The 17709-nt window shown below is 35.9% G+C and overlaps 1 long non-coding RNA gene across 1 annotated transcript in view; it reads left to right on the top strand.

Annotated features, from left to right (window-relative positions):
• The window catches only part of LOC146591286 (uncharacterized), a 244706-nt gene extending 228010 nt beyond the window's left edge, over positions 1–16696 (top strand). Inside the window, exon 11 of the long non-coding RNA XR_014896854.1 lies at positions 16683–16696. This is a non-coding gene — a long non-coding RNA (uncharacterized LOC146591286). The remainder of the gene's footprint in view (positions 1–16682) is intronic.
• The last annotated feature ends 1013 nt before the right edge of the window (positions 16697–17709 follow it).

The raw sequence follows: 17709 nt of genomic DNA, 5'->3' as shown, positions 1-17709 counted from the left end.
ATAACACTAATAAAGCTCTTCATCTTTGATGCTATAGTTACATGGCTAAAAGCACGATCTTCAAATGCATTTCAGTCTGATGACAAGTGGCCTGCTTGCTGGTTTCGAAAAATGAAAGGTCCTTTAACTAGCAATAGAAAGAGAAATAAAAAACTATTTGGACAAATGTTTCTTTTCAAACCTACAGACTAAAAGTTACCTCAATTAAATTTTGCTAATGTTATCTTTTACCAATATTGCCAAACCTTACATCATTTACTAGATATTTCTGTTTGTACATACATATAAGAAGCTGTTTTGGTTTCGCAATTTTAGTTTGACCTAGTCTGACTATAGCTTAGGAAAAGAAGACATCAGGTTCCTCTTATYCTTAAAATTAATTTTTCTAATTTTCTTCATACTTAAGCTGGGGATTGAAAATCTGTTTTCATCCATTCACACTTAATTACATTTTATGGCTCTAGTCACCTATTTCTATAAAGCTGTTTTTCCAAGTATTAAGGATATGAATCATCTTCTTTAAGAAACCCCAAAAGAACAAGAAATCGTTTAATAATAAAACAACAATGAAATAACATAAAATGACTTTGTGATGCTTCAACAAACCCATCTCTGCTATCAACATAAGTTAAAGAGAAGTTGGAGTAGTGAATTATTCTTTTCTTCTAACAAAATCTAAAAATAAATAAAAAAAAGCCTGAACCCTGACTATATGTAAAAAAAAAATAACTTGGATTATAAACACATTCTTGAATATCACATTTTGCAGTCAAGAAGAATAAAGAGGGAACTAATACTCATTTTTTTTCCTTTTCTATATATCAAACATTTCTCATAGATTTTTTTATGTATGCGTACCTGATAAATCCTTTGGTCCACAATTCTGCAGATGTGAGAATAATTACAGATTTAGAAAGAATGGCCTACGTGGAAAATTAAGTGTATTTTGTTGTTTAGCATACCACATAGAGACAAATGGGCACAGAGAAAATATTAAGATTACTACCCAGGTTTAAATAAGAAAGACCAAGGCAAACATGAAATGCAATTCACAAGAGATMTCAAGATTAACAGCAAATAATTGTAGAAATGTATTGTTATTAGAAGAAAGTGAAAGAAAACATTTTTCCACTAATGATCCCAAGCAAATTTAATTATTTAATATTTAACATTTCTCACTAAAAAAGGAGCTATTTAGCACAGTTAATACTGATTATAGGGAAAAAAAAGATCTCAAGCCTACAATTTGGAAGYAACAAGTTAGAGAAAAACAAGGTAAGTTATCTACTTTCAGATTCCCCGATCTCATATCAGCTTCATCCCAGAGTACTTGGAGTTTTTCAAGGCCTGACTGGTCACAGTCCTGCTTAATCTGGTCTCAGGTCCTTTGAGCAGCAGGCTGGACTCTGAGGTCTCTTACAACCAAGATTATCTTGCACCCKATCCAGATCCTCTTGTGTCCACTTTGGAGAACTGCATTTCAGAAATGATACGAGTTTACTGAAAAGAGTCTGTAGGGAGAAATGTCTTCCTCTTCTCCCATTGTCTTCTGCAAAAACATCTCAGGAGAAATCCAAGGACATGTAGTAGATAATTGCAATAACTGAGAACAGTGTGCTCTTTTTTTCCATTCATTGACAGAGTTTGTAATTTATCCAAATTTTGACAAATGAGCATCTCAGTTTCTTAATAAAGAGATTTGAGTATTAATTTCTCATCTAAATGTTTATTCCATCCCTATGCTAAAACAAAGGAATAATTATAATACGGCTTTGAATGAAATGAATAAACATCTTGATTAGTCACATTAGTTTCAGTGATGGGTACTATATTATTTTAAAAGTTCTCTTTAGGTTTTAAATAGCAAGGGATGAAATCCTTGTAGGGGAAATTCAAAAAATAAAATGAAGTAATGGAGTAGCATGTATGATTGTTCTACTAATTACTAGGAAAAATAGGAAAAACACAAAATAGATACTTGGTCTGGCAGCGTTTCATGGCCCGAAATCTAGCTGGCAGACGGCTCTGCAGCTAAACCGTGAGGAAGCAAGTAAAAGCTGGGTTTGGAGAACAGCAAGAGAGGAGTGGCAGCAKTTGCTGGTTAGAGACCCTTCCTTTCCTTTTGGAAAAGGAAAGGCTCATCCACTGGATGGTCACGAGACCTTACGGAAGTTAAGATGGAGACATTATTATGTCCTTTTAAGAGTTAAAGGACTGCARTCATTTCCAGCCATCACGTGGTCAGTGAATGAGTCTCTGCAGTTCTTCCCTTTTCAACGCACAGTTAAGAAATGGGCTAATGCAGGAGCTCAAGTTTTACTCACAGAGGTTAGAATTAAYGTTGTGGGCCATCACTCGTAAGTTAATTTGTCTTCAAGTGTTGTCTTCAGCTCTGTGTAGGATTAGGCCCTTTACTCAGCCTGTAAAGTTGTGCAGCTGAAAAGTAACCATGTTTCTGATTGAAAGCTAAAATTAAAAAATGACAGGAACACAGTTGCAAACGTGCTAGTATGACAAATTTAAAGTGAAGTTTGACATGTTGAGTTTACCAATACCTAAAAGAATGTCTAAAAAAAGGAGAACTAAAACAGCTAAAAGAAATCAGGTAACAAGAAAAATAAGCCTTTTGTGAAAGAACAAAACATGATTTTTTTTTTTTCTGCCATACATGTCTAGTATGTGCTTCATAAGCGATAAAAAAAATACTGCGAAGGGATTTTAAATTCCCCTGTATGATGATGGTCTAGACCCTGCAATCTCTCAGTGGAAGGCAAAGATTAAGTTAAATTTTTGCAAGACCCTTAGGATTTGACCGAGACCCCTTAATATGCTCAGTTTGCAGTTAGAATTAATTGCTGGCAACCTTGAATCTCTTATGTACTGATTAGTCTTTTTTACTAGACTATCAGCTTGACTACAACCTCAGAATGAAAACTTTACATTCCATTTTCTCTTCCTTTTTCCTTACTATTATCTCTCATGTTGATTAATAGCCAGTGACTATTATTCGGTGACAGAGATACCTGTGTAATTCTGTTTCTCGATATTAAAAAAACGAATATGCAACATTTAAAATAAGAAACTGCTATGTAAAAGGTTTTTGCTAGTTAGAAAGGACAGCTAGACTGTATGTGAAATTATGGCTTTACAGAGTGGTATGCAGTATCTAGCTTTTAGGAAATAAAAAATCTAAAAGGTACTTACTTAGGGCTACTGTAGTGATACATACTCACTCCTCTGACTTACAGAATTACGTATGTAAGTAAGTGCTCATGAATAAGTGATATATCTATGTGCAAGACTTGTGCTCTACTTTAATCTTCAGTTAGAGTTTTCATCTTGTTCTGAGTCTGAACAGAGGGAGTCATTTAAATTCCGAAGACTGCAAATATACCCTCAGGTTGGGTGAAACAACAACTGCACTGAAACACACACAGAAACGCTAATTTATTTACATATGTTTCTGTATGTGTGTGTGTGTGTGTATATATATATTTATTCTATGTACATATATACACACAATATAGATTACATGAATATATAACGTATGTATGCATGCAAGCATATACRCAGACTTAAACATCTGCCTTCAGACTGTTGTGCATGAATTTGTGTACTTATGCAATAATCAATCGCAGTATAAGGTAAATTTAGATGTGCCTGGGAAATGTCTGCTTAGGCTTTTCTCGTTCTGCTGAGTACAAGCAGAACGCTGAGAGCTTATACAGATTACACATATACTTTGAGTGTATTGTGTTAAGTTTCATTATGTTTGAATTCAAGTCATACTGTAGGTTACTGGGAAAAAAAAGTTTTACTCAGCTATCTGAAATGATTATCATTTGACAATTTCTACAGATCACCATGCAAAATTGTGTGGCAGTGGGTGTAAATCTAAATATTTAGTAAGATTTTTTTTTTAAATAGGTTTGCCATGCTCATTGAGAACTATGGGTACTGAGTACCTTTCACAGCACCATAGGAATATGTATTATATTGCTTAATACTKAACCTACTCTGAGAAGTAAGTCTGAGCATCAGTCATCTATTACCAAGGTCATACTGCATTTCATAGAAACAGTGAATGTAGGATGTGATAYTAGAGGAACTATATGTAGAACAAGAAGCAAAAAACACATAATACTTGAAGATGGTAGAGGATTCAGGTAAAACTACAAAATTATTAGAGGGGAAGATTAATAAGGACTGTTAGAGGAAAGAAATATTTGTCTTTGGTATTTCTTTGGCAATTATGATTATGAGATAAGTTTCAAACTGACTCTGTGCTCATAAAAATAAGCAGATAACTTCAGGAACTATCTGTTTCTTGCAAATTCTCCTTTTCTTGTTTATCTTGTACACATGGGGATTTTTTTGTTTGTTTGTTTTATTTTCTGTGTTTGCATTGGGATGGACAGTGTTATGTTTAAACCCCTAAGAGACAATGAAGACTATATAAGGCCACATAAGGTAAATGAGCTAACAAAAGAGAAAGAAATACTTTTCCTTTTCCAAGATATTATCACTCTGAACAAAGATATGAAATTGAACAGTGGAAAAATTAGGCAGAATGTCAGGAACTTTTTACTATTGACGGAATAGTCTTCAAACAAAGCCAGAAGAGCCAGTGTCTGATTTTGGCAGGTGTGCTATGAGGCCAAACATACAAAGCGCTTCAAAATTTTGTCATATCCTTTTGCAATTTTTTTCCAAAAAATAAAAGGAAAAAGAAAAAATTGAAGTCAGAAATTTATATTTATATGTGTTTTGAGGTTATGAGCAAAGTTACCAGTAGCCCAATTTAAAGATTTCAGAACTGTGAACAAGAAATGAAATGTTACAAGATTTATGAGGGGCTGGAGTTCAGTGAATGTGTGTCTAAAGAAATGACTTGCATTTTAATGAAGTGTATTACACTTGAGAGGCAATATCTTGGTTATCCTTTATGAACAATGACTTTGACTGTGTGCAGCTGTCAAAGAGAGCTCATTATACCAAAGAACTTATAGTTCAGCTGTTCAGATTGATATGATGGTCTCCAATACGTGGTACGTTTCTAGAGGCAATGAGAGTAGAAGTTAGGGGCRTCCAAAATGGTAATTACTTATGAGAAATAGCTTCACGGTTTCTACTTAGAATTCGAAGAACTTTTTTCAAGAAAAAGAACTTTTTTAACTTGATCTGTAGCCTAAACCTCAAGGCTACCCTCCAACTTTGCACAGCAGCTAAAGAATTTTGAATCTGACGTATTGTACAGATGAAGGGAAAGCATTTAAAATACATTGCCTCTGAAACACTATCTAACAATATGAATTAACATTATAAATACTGTAATTTTGTTTCTTTATACTTTTTTCCCAGATTAGAGAGGTTTGATGATTGATTTAGATAAAATAGCAGCTTCAGGAATTTCTGAAAAGGCTGTACTTTCAACAACAAACAATGACAGATACCCTAATTTCCTGAAGTAGAGGACGGATTTTGTTGTGTGGTTGGTTGCTCCAGTACAATAGGTTCATRAGCAGAGTATCATTCTCATGAAAATTTTATTCAGACATTAATAACCTGAAACTTCTGAAAAAAACACAAAATGGAAGAGATCAGGAACACTGGCTGACTTGCTGCACCCAGTAGATTCTTTGTTTTACTTGTAGGATTTGTGGCAATTGCAGGCTTCTACATTTTGAGGCTGCAAAGTCATTCCTTAGAAAGCAAGACAAGGAAAAGCCTTCATGAGGTGATCATGTTGATTTGTTAAACTTCAGTCTTTGATTTATTTTTGAAGAAGTAGTAGTAAACTATAAAAATCTTTTTTTCCTCTCTCTACTAATGCTGCTGTGAGTTATTAATTGGTCAGTTGTCAGCCAGAAGACCTGGCTTCCTCAAATTTTTAAATTGTGCTCTGATAGGTCACCAACTATTTCTKCTTCAAGAATAGATGCCTGCATCTGCTCATGATATATGAAAAAAAATGAATATGGATAGGAAGATATTCTTATTTTGCAGTGGATATCTGTGTTTTGTGTCCATATATTTCCAAAGAAGAGCTATCCTTCAACCCTTAGCCTAACAAAAAGAGCGATATTCTCTGTAAAGCAGTACTATAGAAAAACAATATTCATAAGCTTAAATCAAAAAAGTATTTGCAATTCTGATAAACAGTCATACTTCTGAGGTTTTGTTTATTCATTCATATTTATTCTTTTTAAAGCGACATCCTTCTAGGAATTTTCTACTCCCTACATCAAGGGGTTAAATGAAAATCCAACAGTCACAAAACAAAACCAGACTTAGTTCATATGTTAATRAGCCAGGATAATTGCAGCTTTCCCTAGGTAATCTCAATGTCAATTATTCATGAACCATTGACAGCAGACATGACATTTCCATCTGACAGCTTTCAGTCCTTCTGTTTACAAGTGTGAAATGTTAAGGTGTGTTAGATAGGAGTTARGAGTTGTGTTTTTGGGGAAAGATGAAAAAAGTTAGCAAAGAACAAAGTAGAAGAAGGAGATATAGTAAATTACATATAAAATGTGGTAAGTTATATAACTCTATAAAGAACAAGAATGCAGCCTATTTATTTCTGATGTTAACTTCTGCAGAATAGGAATGGACTTATTCCTCAAGTGTTAACGTCTGCTGAGCTCCAAAATCTGCACTGAGACCAGCTAATATATTATGCACAAGTGCTCAAAGCAGCTATGTATAGAGCATAAAGCCATGCCCAACTTTTTTAATTTTGCTTTTAAGCAAGAGGGTGGAAGCCTTTAGGAGTCCAGTGACAGCCACTGCGCTGTTTCGGTGCGCCACAACCTCTGAGCTGTCGCCCCTCAGATTTCCTCGTTCCACCGAGGAAATTTGTGACCGGCTGGCTGAGTGATGCCACCTTGCTCGTGTGAGGCTGCTGGATCACAGCGCGCACCAAGATCAGGAGTGGTAGGGAGCTCTGGCTCTCCGTCAGCATAGGGAACTGAGATACAGTGTTCAGTGAGCTGGCCGTGGAGCTGCTTCTGAGCCGCTTCCAGACGTGGCACAGCCTTTCGGCTATCAGCAGGGCTTCAGTCCTCCTTGGAGAGCCATCCGCCGTGCCACGGGGGCACTGTAAAATAAATGCAYACAGAATGACTCAAACATTTTAGCAAAAATTCGGATAGAGAGTGCTGTTAAGGACTTAGGATGTGTTTGAGTGGCTCTGTTCCTGCAACCTGAAACAGCTAAGCAGGCAAGATGCCAGGCCAAGAAATTGGTTCTAAATTCTCAAGGACAGAGGTTAAATCAGATAACTGAGATGCAAACTTTGCAATATTTAATGTATAGGTTCTTCCAAGCTGATTTGATACCCAGCAAAAGTTAAATTCCTGTGTATCCTTAAGTGCCTTTGACATAATGTGATTTTTGTAACTGCTGTTCTTATATCTGTGAAGACATTAGAATATTTTCCAATACTCGAACTCTAATTGAAATTAATTGACAATAATACAATAGGGAACAAGTTTTTAAAGGCATTTAAGTGCCTAAAGATGTAGGTAGGCACTTAGTGAGTTTTTTCAAAAGATTTTGTACACCTGACTTCCATTATAAAAAGTGTAAGCAGTCTCAGTCCATTAATAAGCTATTTTAGTTTTTCAGTCTTCATATTAATTTTAAGGAAGTGAATATTTAAGAAAATACTCATCCAGGCTGAGCATTTACATTTGTTCTAACCAAGTTATTTTTCATCTGAATACAGATACTTTATAGCATAGCGTTACAGATTTTTTAAAATTCTTTTTTGAAATAAGGGGATTGGTAAAGCATGATGGAAGAATGGGGCATTAATAATGGTTAGAGTTCCCTGAGTGATTAAAGTGGTTGATTTTAGGGTGCATCAAAACTCAACATACAATACCATATTTCACAATAACCTACCTTTGGAGTTCTGGATCTGCAGCCACAAGAAAATTGTCCTAATACTGATATTATGGGATGTGCTCAACTCCTCAACCACAAGTGTGCTGTAACATAAAGAGAGTCATGAAAGAAATTACTTAGCACCCTCTTATTATTTTTACACATGTTTGGAGGTAGTTGTAGTCTAAGCTTTCATGCTTATTRGCCAGGGATGAGGGGCAGTGCAAGAGAAAAGTCCTTGTGTGTTTTTTGTTGGGTTTTTTAATTGTTTGTGTCTCAAGCTGTCATTGCAGTATAATACAACTTAAAATATCATTGCTTGATGCAATAAAAATAATGATTTTATGAAATCTCAATGCCAAGGGAAATAATATTATGTCTTAGAAAACTCAAAGATATATTAATGTTGATAAAACAAACTGTTTTCCTTGACTTATGGTATTGATTGAGTGACTTATAAACCACTTGATAGTCTAAAAGTATTTCAAATAAAAGGCAAGCATGACCTTTTGCCATGATTATGTTCCCTAGATACTTCTGCCTGTTTACATACACAGACAAGCAGATACTGTATTGACTTCTAAAGGTYTTCAATAAATGCTGTAAGAAAGGTAAAATCTCCTATTCTGAAGTAGATAATAAACTTGAAAGTTGGAAAAGTATCACCTCTAAGGAATAAAGCAAAACTAAAAAGGGCCATAGGGAACTATTTACTTTATTTCATATTCTGAATAGACTATCATCTATGATTAATTCTGCCATTTGGATATCTAACATAATCTCTCCAAAACTTGGACAAAATTTTGGCTTTTGTTGTAAGTAGGTTCTTTTCCTCCTTTTTAAAATGAACTACACAGTGGGAACCCTTGTACTCAGTAGCAAAATAATGTAAACTGTTAAAAAATTAAAGCCTGTTTAAAAGTTTTTACATTTTCCATTTAACTGTTACAAAATAATGGTGCATAGTATGTAACTCTCTTTCATTAGATTCACTGTCAAGTCATGCATCTGTATTTTATTTATGATTACTACCTACTGCTAAATTCCCACAGAATTTCAATTCAGGTAAAAGGTACTGTAGACGATTTCTAAAGTTGATGCTGCATTATGCTGCTTTAACTCTTATTTTGCATAGAATCATTAAGGAGCCTAAGAGCTTTGTGTAGGAGCCTGTGCTCACCTTCACAGGTAAAATATTTAAGTGCACACATGGTACTCCTCAAACTTGTTCATGGTTCAAACCACAGTCATGAAACAGATATGCAGGGCTTCTGAGATTGTGTGTGTTATTACATTTTCTCAAGATCTCTAAAAATAATAATAGTAAGTCAGTTTGTAGTTTATGAATGAATAAATTATTGAACAGATATTGAAAGTTATTAATTGGTTTCAGTGTCCAGCAGAAAGGATGAAATTTATGTCTGAAATCCTTAAATGAAAAAGAAATAAATCTAGTATTGATTATGGAAAGCAAAAAYGGGTTTCATGAAACAAAATGATAAATAAATTTGTCTTTCTTTAAAAATAAGCTCTAATTGTCATGAAGAGTAAGGGATTAAATCAAAATATAGATTAAAAAGAAATCTACAAAATAGTTCATGATACAGCTAAGAAAAAAAAGGTCTATGCAAGGAATATTAGAAGAGCACCAGTGCTACACAGACATTTCAGGGCACCTCTAGAAGTAACCATTTTGTATTATTTTTATAACAATGATACACTACTGGCTTGCGTTTCAAAAGGCTAGCATTATTATTTAACACAGTAAACACGGGTTTTATAAGCAGTTTGTAAGTCAGTCTGAGAAACACTGACACTGCTCAATTGGCATTTCTTTTCACCGATAAGACCTAAAAAGCAGATCTAATATGTTTGATGTCAGTAATATTGATGAAGATTTGACCTTYGTATCTAAATATAATCATGTTCAGCACTTCTAAAAAAAAATCAAAAAAACTTTCTTCAGGTAGCCTGGGAAAATTTTTCTRTCAGCTTTCATTTGCGAATTTGTATCTTATTGGGCAATCTTAACCTAAACATGTGTTGGTGCATAAAGCTGAAGARTTTTTCGAGATATTATATACTTAAATGGGGGTCAGTAGCAGGTAACTGCAATGATGTAATGCAACGGTAACTGCATAATATAACAAAATCTAAGGATCACTCTACTCRGACTAATTAATCTTGTAAATGTTCTTGAGCCCCCTAAAGAACATATTTCAGAATGAGAGACATGAAAGAGAGGCCTGCACAATTTGGAAACATCTCAGCAGTAGCAGGTAGAGGGAGGTGAACCTGCCCCTCTATTGAGCCCTGGTGAGGCCCCAACTGGAGTACTGTGTCCAGTTCTGGGCTCCCCAGTACAAGAGRGACATGGAGCTCCTGGAGAGAGTCCAGCGTGGGGCTACGAGGATGRTCAGAGGGCTGGAGCACCTGCCCTATGAGGAAYAGCTGCGAGAGCTGGGCCTCKTCAGCCTGGGGAAGAGAAGRCTGAGGGGGGATCTGATCAATGTGTACAAGTACCTGAAGGGAGGGTGTCAAGGGGACAGGACAGTTGTCCCATGTGACAGGACAAGAGGCAATGGGCAGAAATTGAAGCACAGGAAGTTCYGCCTGACCGTGAGGGGGAATTTCTTCCCTGTGAGAGTGACAGAGCACTGGACCAGGTTGCCCAGAGAGGTKGTGGAGTCTCCTTCTCTGGAGATCCTCAAAGCCCGCCTGGATGCAGCCCTGTCTAACATGCTCTAGGTGACCCTGCTTTAGCAGGGAGGTTGGACTAGATGATCTCCRGAGGTCCCTTCCAACCTTACTGATTCTATGATTCTGTGATTCTTGTCCTTTACATCATCCTAAATACATACATGCAGACCTAGAAGCRCTTTCCCTCCTATTCCTTTTAAGGAAATTGCTGTTCTTTTTTAAGTGGTTTTGTTTTTGTCTTTTGAATGAAACTGTGCTATCAGTTACAAATATCACATTTAGCCTTTAGTTGCCTTGACTTTGTATTGAGTGTCAGATCTGAYACTGAAAATACATAGACTTCTGTTAATTTTACTAAACTAATATTACTTGGTGCTGTGTCTGGGATAAAATTAGAAATTCCTTATTAGAAAAGGAAGCAAGAGGCTGAAACAGTGGGATCAGAATATGCAAACAGCAGTAAGCAAATATTAGTAATTTTACAGTTTTTAACTACAGGTAAGGATGATATAGATATGAATCTGATAGGGCGGGCTGAAATCTAGCATATGAATACTGTAACAAGAAAAAAGCATACACCACAAGCCAGTGTATTCATATTAGACATCGTAAATCTTCTTCAGATGTCTTTATGTTAGGGATAACACAAGCAGGGCCTATTCMACATGACCTGTAGGTATCCAGTCTCATTGAAAGACTCTAAGTCATGTTTTGAATTGCACAAGTGCAAGTGCAGATTAATATTTAGCCTTAATGAGGGTCCCACAATGTTCTCCTGAGGCCTGGGCATTTTTTTCCTAAAGTACTGSATCCTGCCTTTCGCAGGCATTTCCTTTACCTTAAACTGTGAAAAAGTTGAGATGTTTTTTTCCCCTGAGGTCCAAAGCCATTCTGCTGATTCAAAGGAAAAGTTGAAAACCTGAGCAAGTCTACGTCCAATTTGCTTCTCCCAGAAAAACTCCTTTACAGCCTCTGCAAATAGTAGTAATGTGAGCTCCTCCTCTGCAGGTACATGTTCCAGGCTGGAGCGGAGAATGGGATTCTGTATCCCATAGCCTTGGATACCATACCTGATTCCCAGGGAGTCCATGTTTGTAACCTCTTCACTTTGGAAGGAGAGAGTAGAGAGACAGCCCCCAGCCATCACGCACATGGGTCAGCCAAACCCACTCTATGCTTTTGGCTTCATGAATCAGGATGAGCTTTTTATCTATTTTTTTTTATTAAATCTATTTCAGTAAACTGTTAAGCATGGTCATAAGTCTCTTCTAGTCCATTCCTGTTCAACAAATCATCTGTTCACATTTAACATACACTTCTGTGACACATTATCTCAATAGGAAGTTCAGCTGCAGTCAAGGTATGCTTATCTACTTTGCCTTAGGGTTYGTCTCTGAAGTTACAGTGAAGTGAGGAAGTACAACGCGTTAGCTAGTCTACATCAATTCCCTACATGAGCCTTTCAGTGTGCAGTAACGCTTTCTGAGTAAGCATTAGCGTAGAGTACCTAGTCTACCATGCTGTAAACTAGCGCTGTAGATCACTTATGTTCTGTAGTAGAGGAATAGTCCTTTACCTTGTCTCTTCAGATCACCTCTGACATTGACATTTTTATCCACTACTGAAAAGTATACTAATGCATATATTAATTATGCATTACGCTGYATGGCATTAATTATAATACTGCATTATGTTTGTATATAATCAAATATGTCATAATCATAAGTAAAATCAATATAAAAGTAAATAAGATAGCTTTTAAAACTCAACTTTGATTGTAACTTGCTAGTCTTAGCACAAATATGAATATATTTGAATATTCATATTATATGAATATATAATATGAATATATTTATATACTATTTCTGTTCGAGATTTGGGGTGCAGGGTTGTATGATGTTACAAAAATAAGCCCCAACAGATCTATAATATTTTTGCCCAAAATTGATATATAGTTATATATGATGATGAACTAATACTGTGTTAACACAGACTAACCCAGTCTTGCTTTATGATTCGTGAAATACAGATCACTCGTAGTTAATGAATGGCTCAAAGTTATTTAATGAATGTTACATACATGTGTTTATCCCTACTGACAGCTTGGAAATGATTTCCATTGCATTGACAGTGACTATTTGCAGTGACCCAGATGCAATGTTTTCCATGTTGGAAATGTTAGAGAGTACTTACAGTGGAAATTTGGAATTTGCTTTCTGCTAGTTCCTGCACTTGAAGGAATTTGATATTTCACTGACTCCAGAACATGTTTATGCTAGGCAAGAGGTTTAGAGGCAGACACCTCGGTTATTGACTAGATTGCTGTCACCCACGTGAAAGCAGTTCTTCTAGGTAAATAATAACCAGCTCAGGCCCCAAATCAGTAAAACCATACCTATTTCTCAGCATTACTATTCCAGAGCTAAATTTCAAACGAGATTAATGTTTCTTTGAATACCATGTGTTGGTCAGCTGAACTATTAAAAAATCAAAAAGCAAAATGTAATTTACTGACCCTGTAAAATCAATGACAAAATGCCTATTCATTTCAGGAACAAATTGTTAACCCACAGTGACCCCACAGTAGCTCTAATTTTCTGCAAGCTGAAAGATTTTCTAATACTCAACTTTTGGCTTACCACATCGGATCCTAATGTCTCACAATAAATAAAAACTCATTTTAAAGCCCATAATTATATGTTTATTCAGATTTCAGCAATAGGTCAATGAAATTTATCTGCTTTCTGTAAAGCCTCAGTACTGCACTGTAAAATGTAAGGATATTTAAGGCCTTGCTAGTTACTATTTTAGCTGCTTTTAGACGCACATGATAAATTTTTAAATACTATCAGAGAAATCCAAAATAATTAAGAGAAGCCAACAAAATTACAAAAGAATATGACTTCATATAGCAACATTTACTAAAAGATAAGGCATAAGTGATTGTTTGTATCTCACATAAAAAGTAAATTTATGGATTTAGCTTTTAGTTCAGGCTTTTAAAATGTGTTTTTTTTTTCATTTTCTTTCCATTATATGCTACAACAAATAAAGGCAGAGTTGTAACCCACTTTTTTCAGCTTGTCTCCCTTTTTTTCTGCTTCTCACTTTGCCAGTTCACTTTCTTTCCTCCCTTTATTCTCTTGACTTTTTTCCATGATATTATCACATTTCTCTTTTTATTTTTCCTTTCTTTCCTCAATGTTAATTTCTGCCTTTGTTTTGACGTATAAATTATTTATACCTTCAAAGTAATCCTTCTCCRGCAAATCTCCCTCATGGAGCTGTCTTTCTTCTAATGTTGTAAGYTATGCTTTTTCTCTGCTTTATGCATAGGCTTCTTTGCAGCCGACCTTCATGATTCCCTAAGTTTGTGTTATCATCTGATAGGCCAATGAAATCACTAATCCTGGTGACAACTGCATACGTCARTTAGTACCTGTTTGCTGTCAGGAGCTCACATTAAGGAACTATTTTCTTAAAGTGGTAATTATTCAATGGTGAATACAGAAAATCAAAACAGTTGTGAATCATTTAGCTAATCATAATTTGAAATTAAATTCTAAGCTTTTTGTACTACAAACATTTTTTTTTTCTTTTGCCACTGAAAAACAGGTAAGTTTGGAGATCCCGGAGAGATTAGGTTTCCCTCCTGTCCTAGGCCGCAGTTGACGCTCRCCAAAAGGCAGGCAGTCACGGAGCAGTGCACTCCCAACCGCTCTTTCTACTCTGGCCACTTGCTCCTTCACCCTCATTTGTGCCTTTTGTGCACTGCACGACTAGCAATGGTGAGATAGATCACAGGGCTGATTTGCCTGTGAGGAAGAAAAAAGTATTAGTTTCAATTTGAACGCTTTCCTGATCCAGCTCAAGGTGAAGGTACATGACTGCTCATGGTGGCACAGTGTAGGAATGGGCACATAGACCTGATGGTAGGGGAGAGGGCAAAGCTGTCCTCTAAGTGGAAGTCCACCATTACATCAGGTCAGGATGATCATAAAACCTCAGCATTAGAAACGAGGATATTTTGGGAAGCCATAAAAGTGCACTATCACAATGGTAGAGTTTGCATGCCCATATAAATTATCTTCAAGAGTGCTTGATGCAGCCTGCAGTATCCATAAAGTGACAAAAGTGAGCAACTGGAGCAGGAGCCTAGTCATGAAACTTGGCGTGCATCTTCCTGCCACGCGGATGCAAAGGCGTAAATCATCCTCGCGCAATCAGCCACAGCAACTCAGCTGAGAGCCAGCATTTCCTAAAGCATCTGTCTGTGGTAACTGACATATAGCAAGCACTCCTGCTTTGTTTCACTGTGCGGTTAAATGGATTCGCTGAAGCTACTACTGAAGGATAAGAAAGCTTCGCCTTAGCACTCCTTTAAAGTTTGATATAGAACATAAACACTGTTTTTAATTTCAAATGGAGACAACAATTTGTTTATAAATTCCTCAAAACATGAAAAGTATCGTTTCTCCATACTAGCATTTTAAAAATATTCATAAAACTTTAACTTAAAAATTGGATAAGGGCTTGTCTTCGTATGGAATTTACTAAATACCACTTCACTGCAAATCATCTGGAATAGATGGCCTTATTCAACTTCTGCAGTTACTGAGCAACTTCCCAGTCTACTAGTGAAATAGATTATGTATTCCACAGCCTTTCTCTTTGGAAAAGGAATAATTATATCTTTTGACTAGAACTGTTCTCATGTTTTAGACTACCATCACCGAAGGAAGCTAACTAGAATGCTTTTTGCTGCACTACGCATACAAGTCTTCCTGCTCTGATACAACGTCTCTGGGGATGTCAGTCAAATTAAGGCAGAATAATTTTCCAAGTGAACAGAATTCAGATATACTTAATTTTCAATGATGGTATTGTTTAAATTAAAATAAGTGTTGATTTTATATTACAGTTCCATAGAGCATAATCTTGGTTTATCCAGCTGATGTCTCATAATGCAACAACCTTGAGAAGTTCAGAGCACACTTGAAACAGCCTTTGGTAAAAGAAATAAATAAACATACAATCTCTATTTTATTATTACTCATACTTCTCTGCCATTGCTGCACACTTAGTGCAGTAGACATTTAGCATGCAAGTGCATGTAACATTGGACCATACTAAAAAATCTGTCTTTTGTGGCTGTGTGTATTGTAGAGTCATTTGCATCTAAAGGAAAAGAACCTAAAGTGCTGTCATGCCCCCTTAGTTTTAAGTATTTACTTTATAGGAGTGCAAATGGCAGCATAAGATAAAGCAAACGAATTTTTCTATGCATTTGCAGGAAGTGCTAGATTAATCTTTTGTGAAAGGATTTTAAAATTGCTCTTGGATCAGATACCAAATATGCTAAAAAAGTTTTTGGATTTCTAAGTTAGAGAGTAGCAAAAAACGAAAATGTCTGTTAAGATGCTAACAATATAATTTTATTTTCATATTTATTGAGGCTATGTGACATATAAAATATATCCTAGAAAAGAAGATTAAAATTAAAGAGATTTTTCCAGCTAAAACCTCACCTTCTTTTCAAATGAATTTTGAATTAACCTGCATCAAAATCGTATTTTGTATTAGTTCCTCTTCTGTACAAATTTGAAAAGGAAAGAGGTATGTAGGAGACTTGCTTGTGAGAACGGATAATTTTTATCTGTGAAATTAATACTCAGCAAGATCAATTTTGCCAGTTATAATGGCAAGCACATTATGCAAACGTGCAAATATTTACTATCTCTGAATATTTCTGGATGGATTATTCTATTATAATGAACATCTTACGCATGATAAAATGTTTTGTTTTCTTACTTTGCTTTGGTCTGTCAGAAATGGATTAGGTTGTAAGCTGAACTAAATCAGCACCAAGTTTTTACGGTGACTGACACCAGAGCACAACCAAGTGCAGTATTTTTTTGATACTTTTTATTGACACATTGAGGCCTACGAACATAGCTGAAGTTTTACACACATCCGGATAATATTTTTAAATTCTCGAGCGTTGCTTTTACAAGGTGATCTAACAGCTGAAAATATCAGTGCTTTAAAAGAATTCTTTGGTGATTAGAACTCTTTTACCTCCATCACAGTTTAAAGGGAGCCTAAGATCTAGCAGTAGCAAGACACCTCCATATCTTCAAAGGATGGTTTTTCAAGCGTGCATACCAAACAGAAAACTTACCACTGGAAAGGATAACCTTGAAGGAACAAAGCCGAACCCGCTTTACTTGTCGGCTGGGTCAAGACAGCAACTGAGAAGCTACGTTCCTTTCAAGATGCCAGAGAATTTTTGTTCCAAATTAAGCTCAAGTCAAAGCAATAGGTCACAGTTTCATTCATACTAAAAGAAATTGCTGTGTTATTCAGATTGGAAAAATGAAAGTTCAATGTGCGTGTGCATGTCTGTATGTCTTTCTTAATCTGTATGTATATTAACTCCTGATGAAAATGAGAAAGTTCTTTCTTACTGAAGTGATATTGATGCAGGCAGAGAGGCAAGAACATGAATTTCTAAAGGATTTTTTTTTCCCTCCTCACATTCAAGATAAATGTTTGTGAGGCTATAGAGTTTTCTTCTTAAGCTTTCTGAATATGTCATTTTTTATATATGAAGCTGCTTTATCATAATAAACAGAACACTTGCATACCATGCTAAATAAACCTGGGTTTTTCTGAGCTTATATGAATAATTCAAGATTATTGACTCCTTTTTCTTGTTCTTTCTCTCAAGAAAACGTATTTTGATTACATCTCTTTTTATGTCTTTGATTCTCTGTTTGCTTTGTTTTTCTGTCCAGTTCAGCGTCTGAATTCTGGCTCAGGTACGAGGATAGAAGCGGACCTGCTTTGAGGCTAATAACAAGTAAATTTTTTTGCGACGTAAGCCAAGATCACAAATACCAGTGACACCAAAACCAAATTCCCAAGCGCCCTTCAACAATATTCTAGGTCTGAGCTCTATCAGTTTCTGAGGTCTGACAGTTTTTCTTGGTCTGTTTCATTCTCCAGAGAGCAGCCCTAACTGGAAAAAGCAGTACAGTCAAAACACGGGGGAAAAAAGACAAAACAAGGCAGCAGTGGAGAGAGAGCCCTGTTGCGGGAGCAAAAGGGGATCAG

The sequence above is a fragment of the Rhea americana genome, unplaced genomic scaffold, assembly GCF_003343005.1.
Source record: "Rhea americana isolate MKP2758 unplaced genomic scaffold, rheAme1 scaffold_38, whole genome shotgun sequence".
Lineage (NCBI taxonomy): Eukaryota > Metazoa > Chordata > Aves > Rheiformes > Rheidae > Rhea > Rhea americana.
This window is presented reverse-complemented; position numbering and strand designations above follow the sequence as displayed.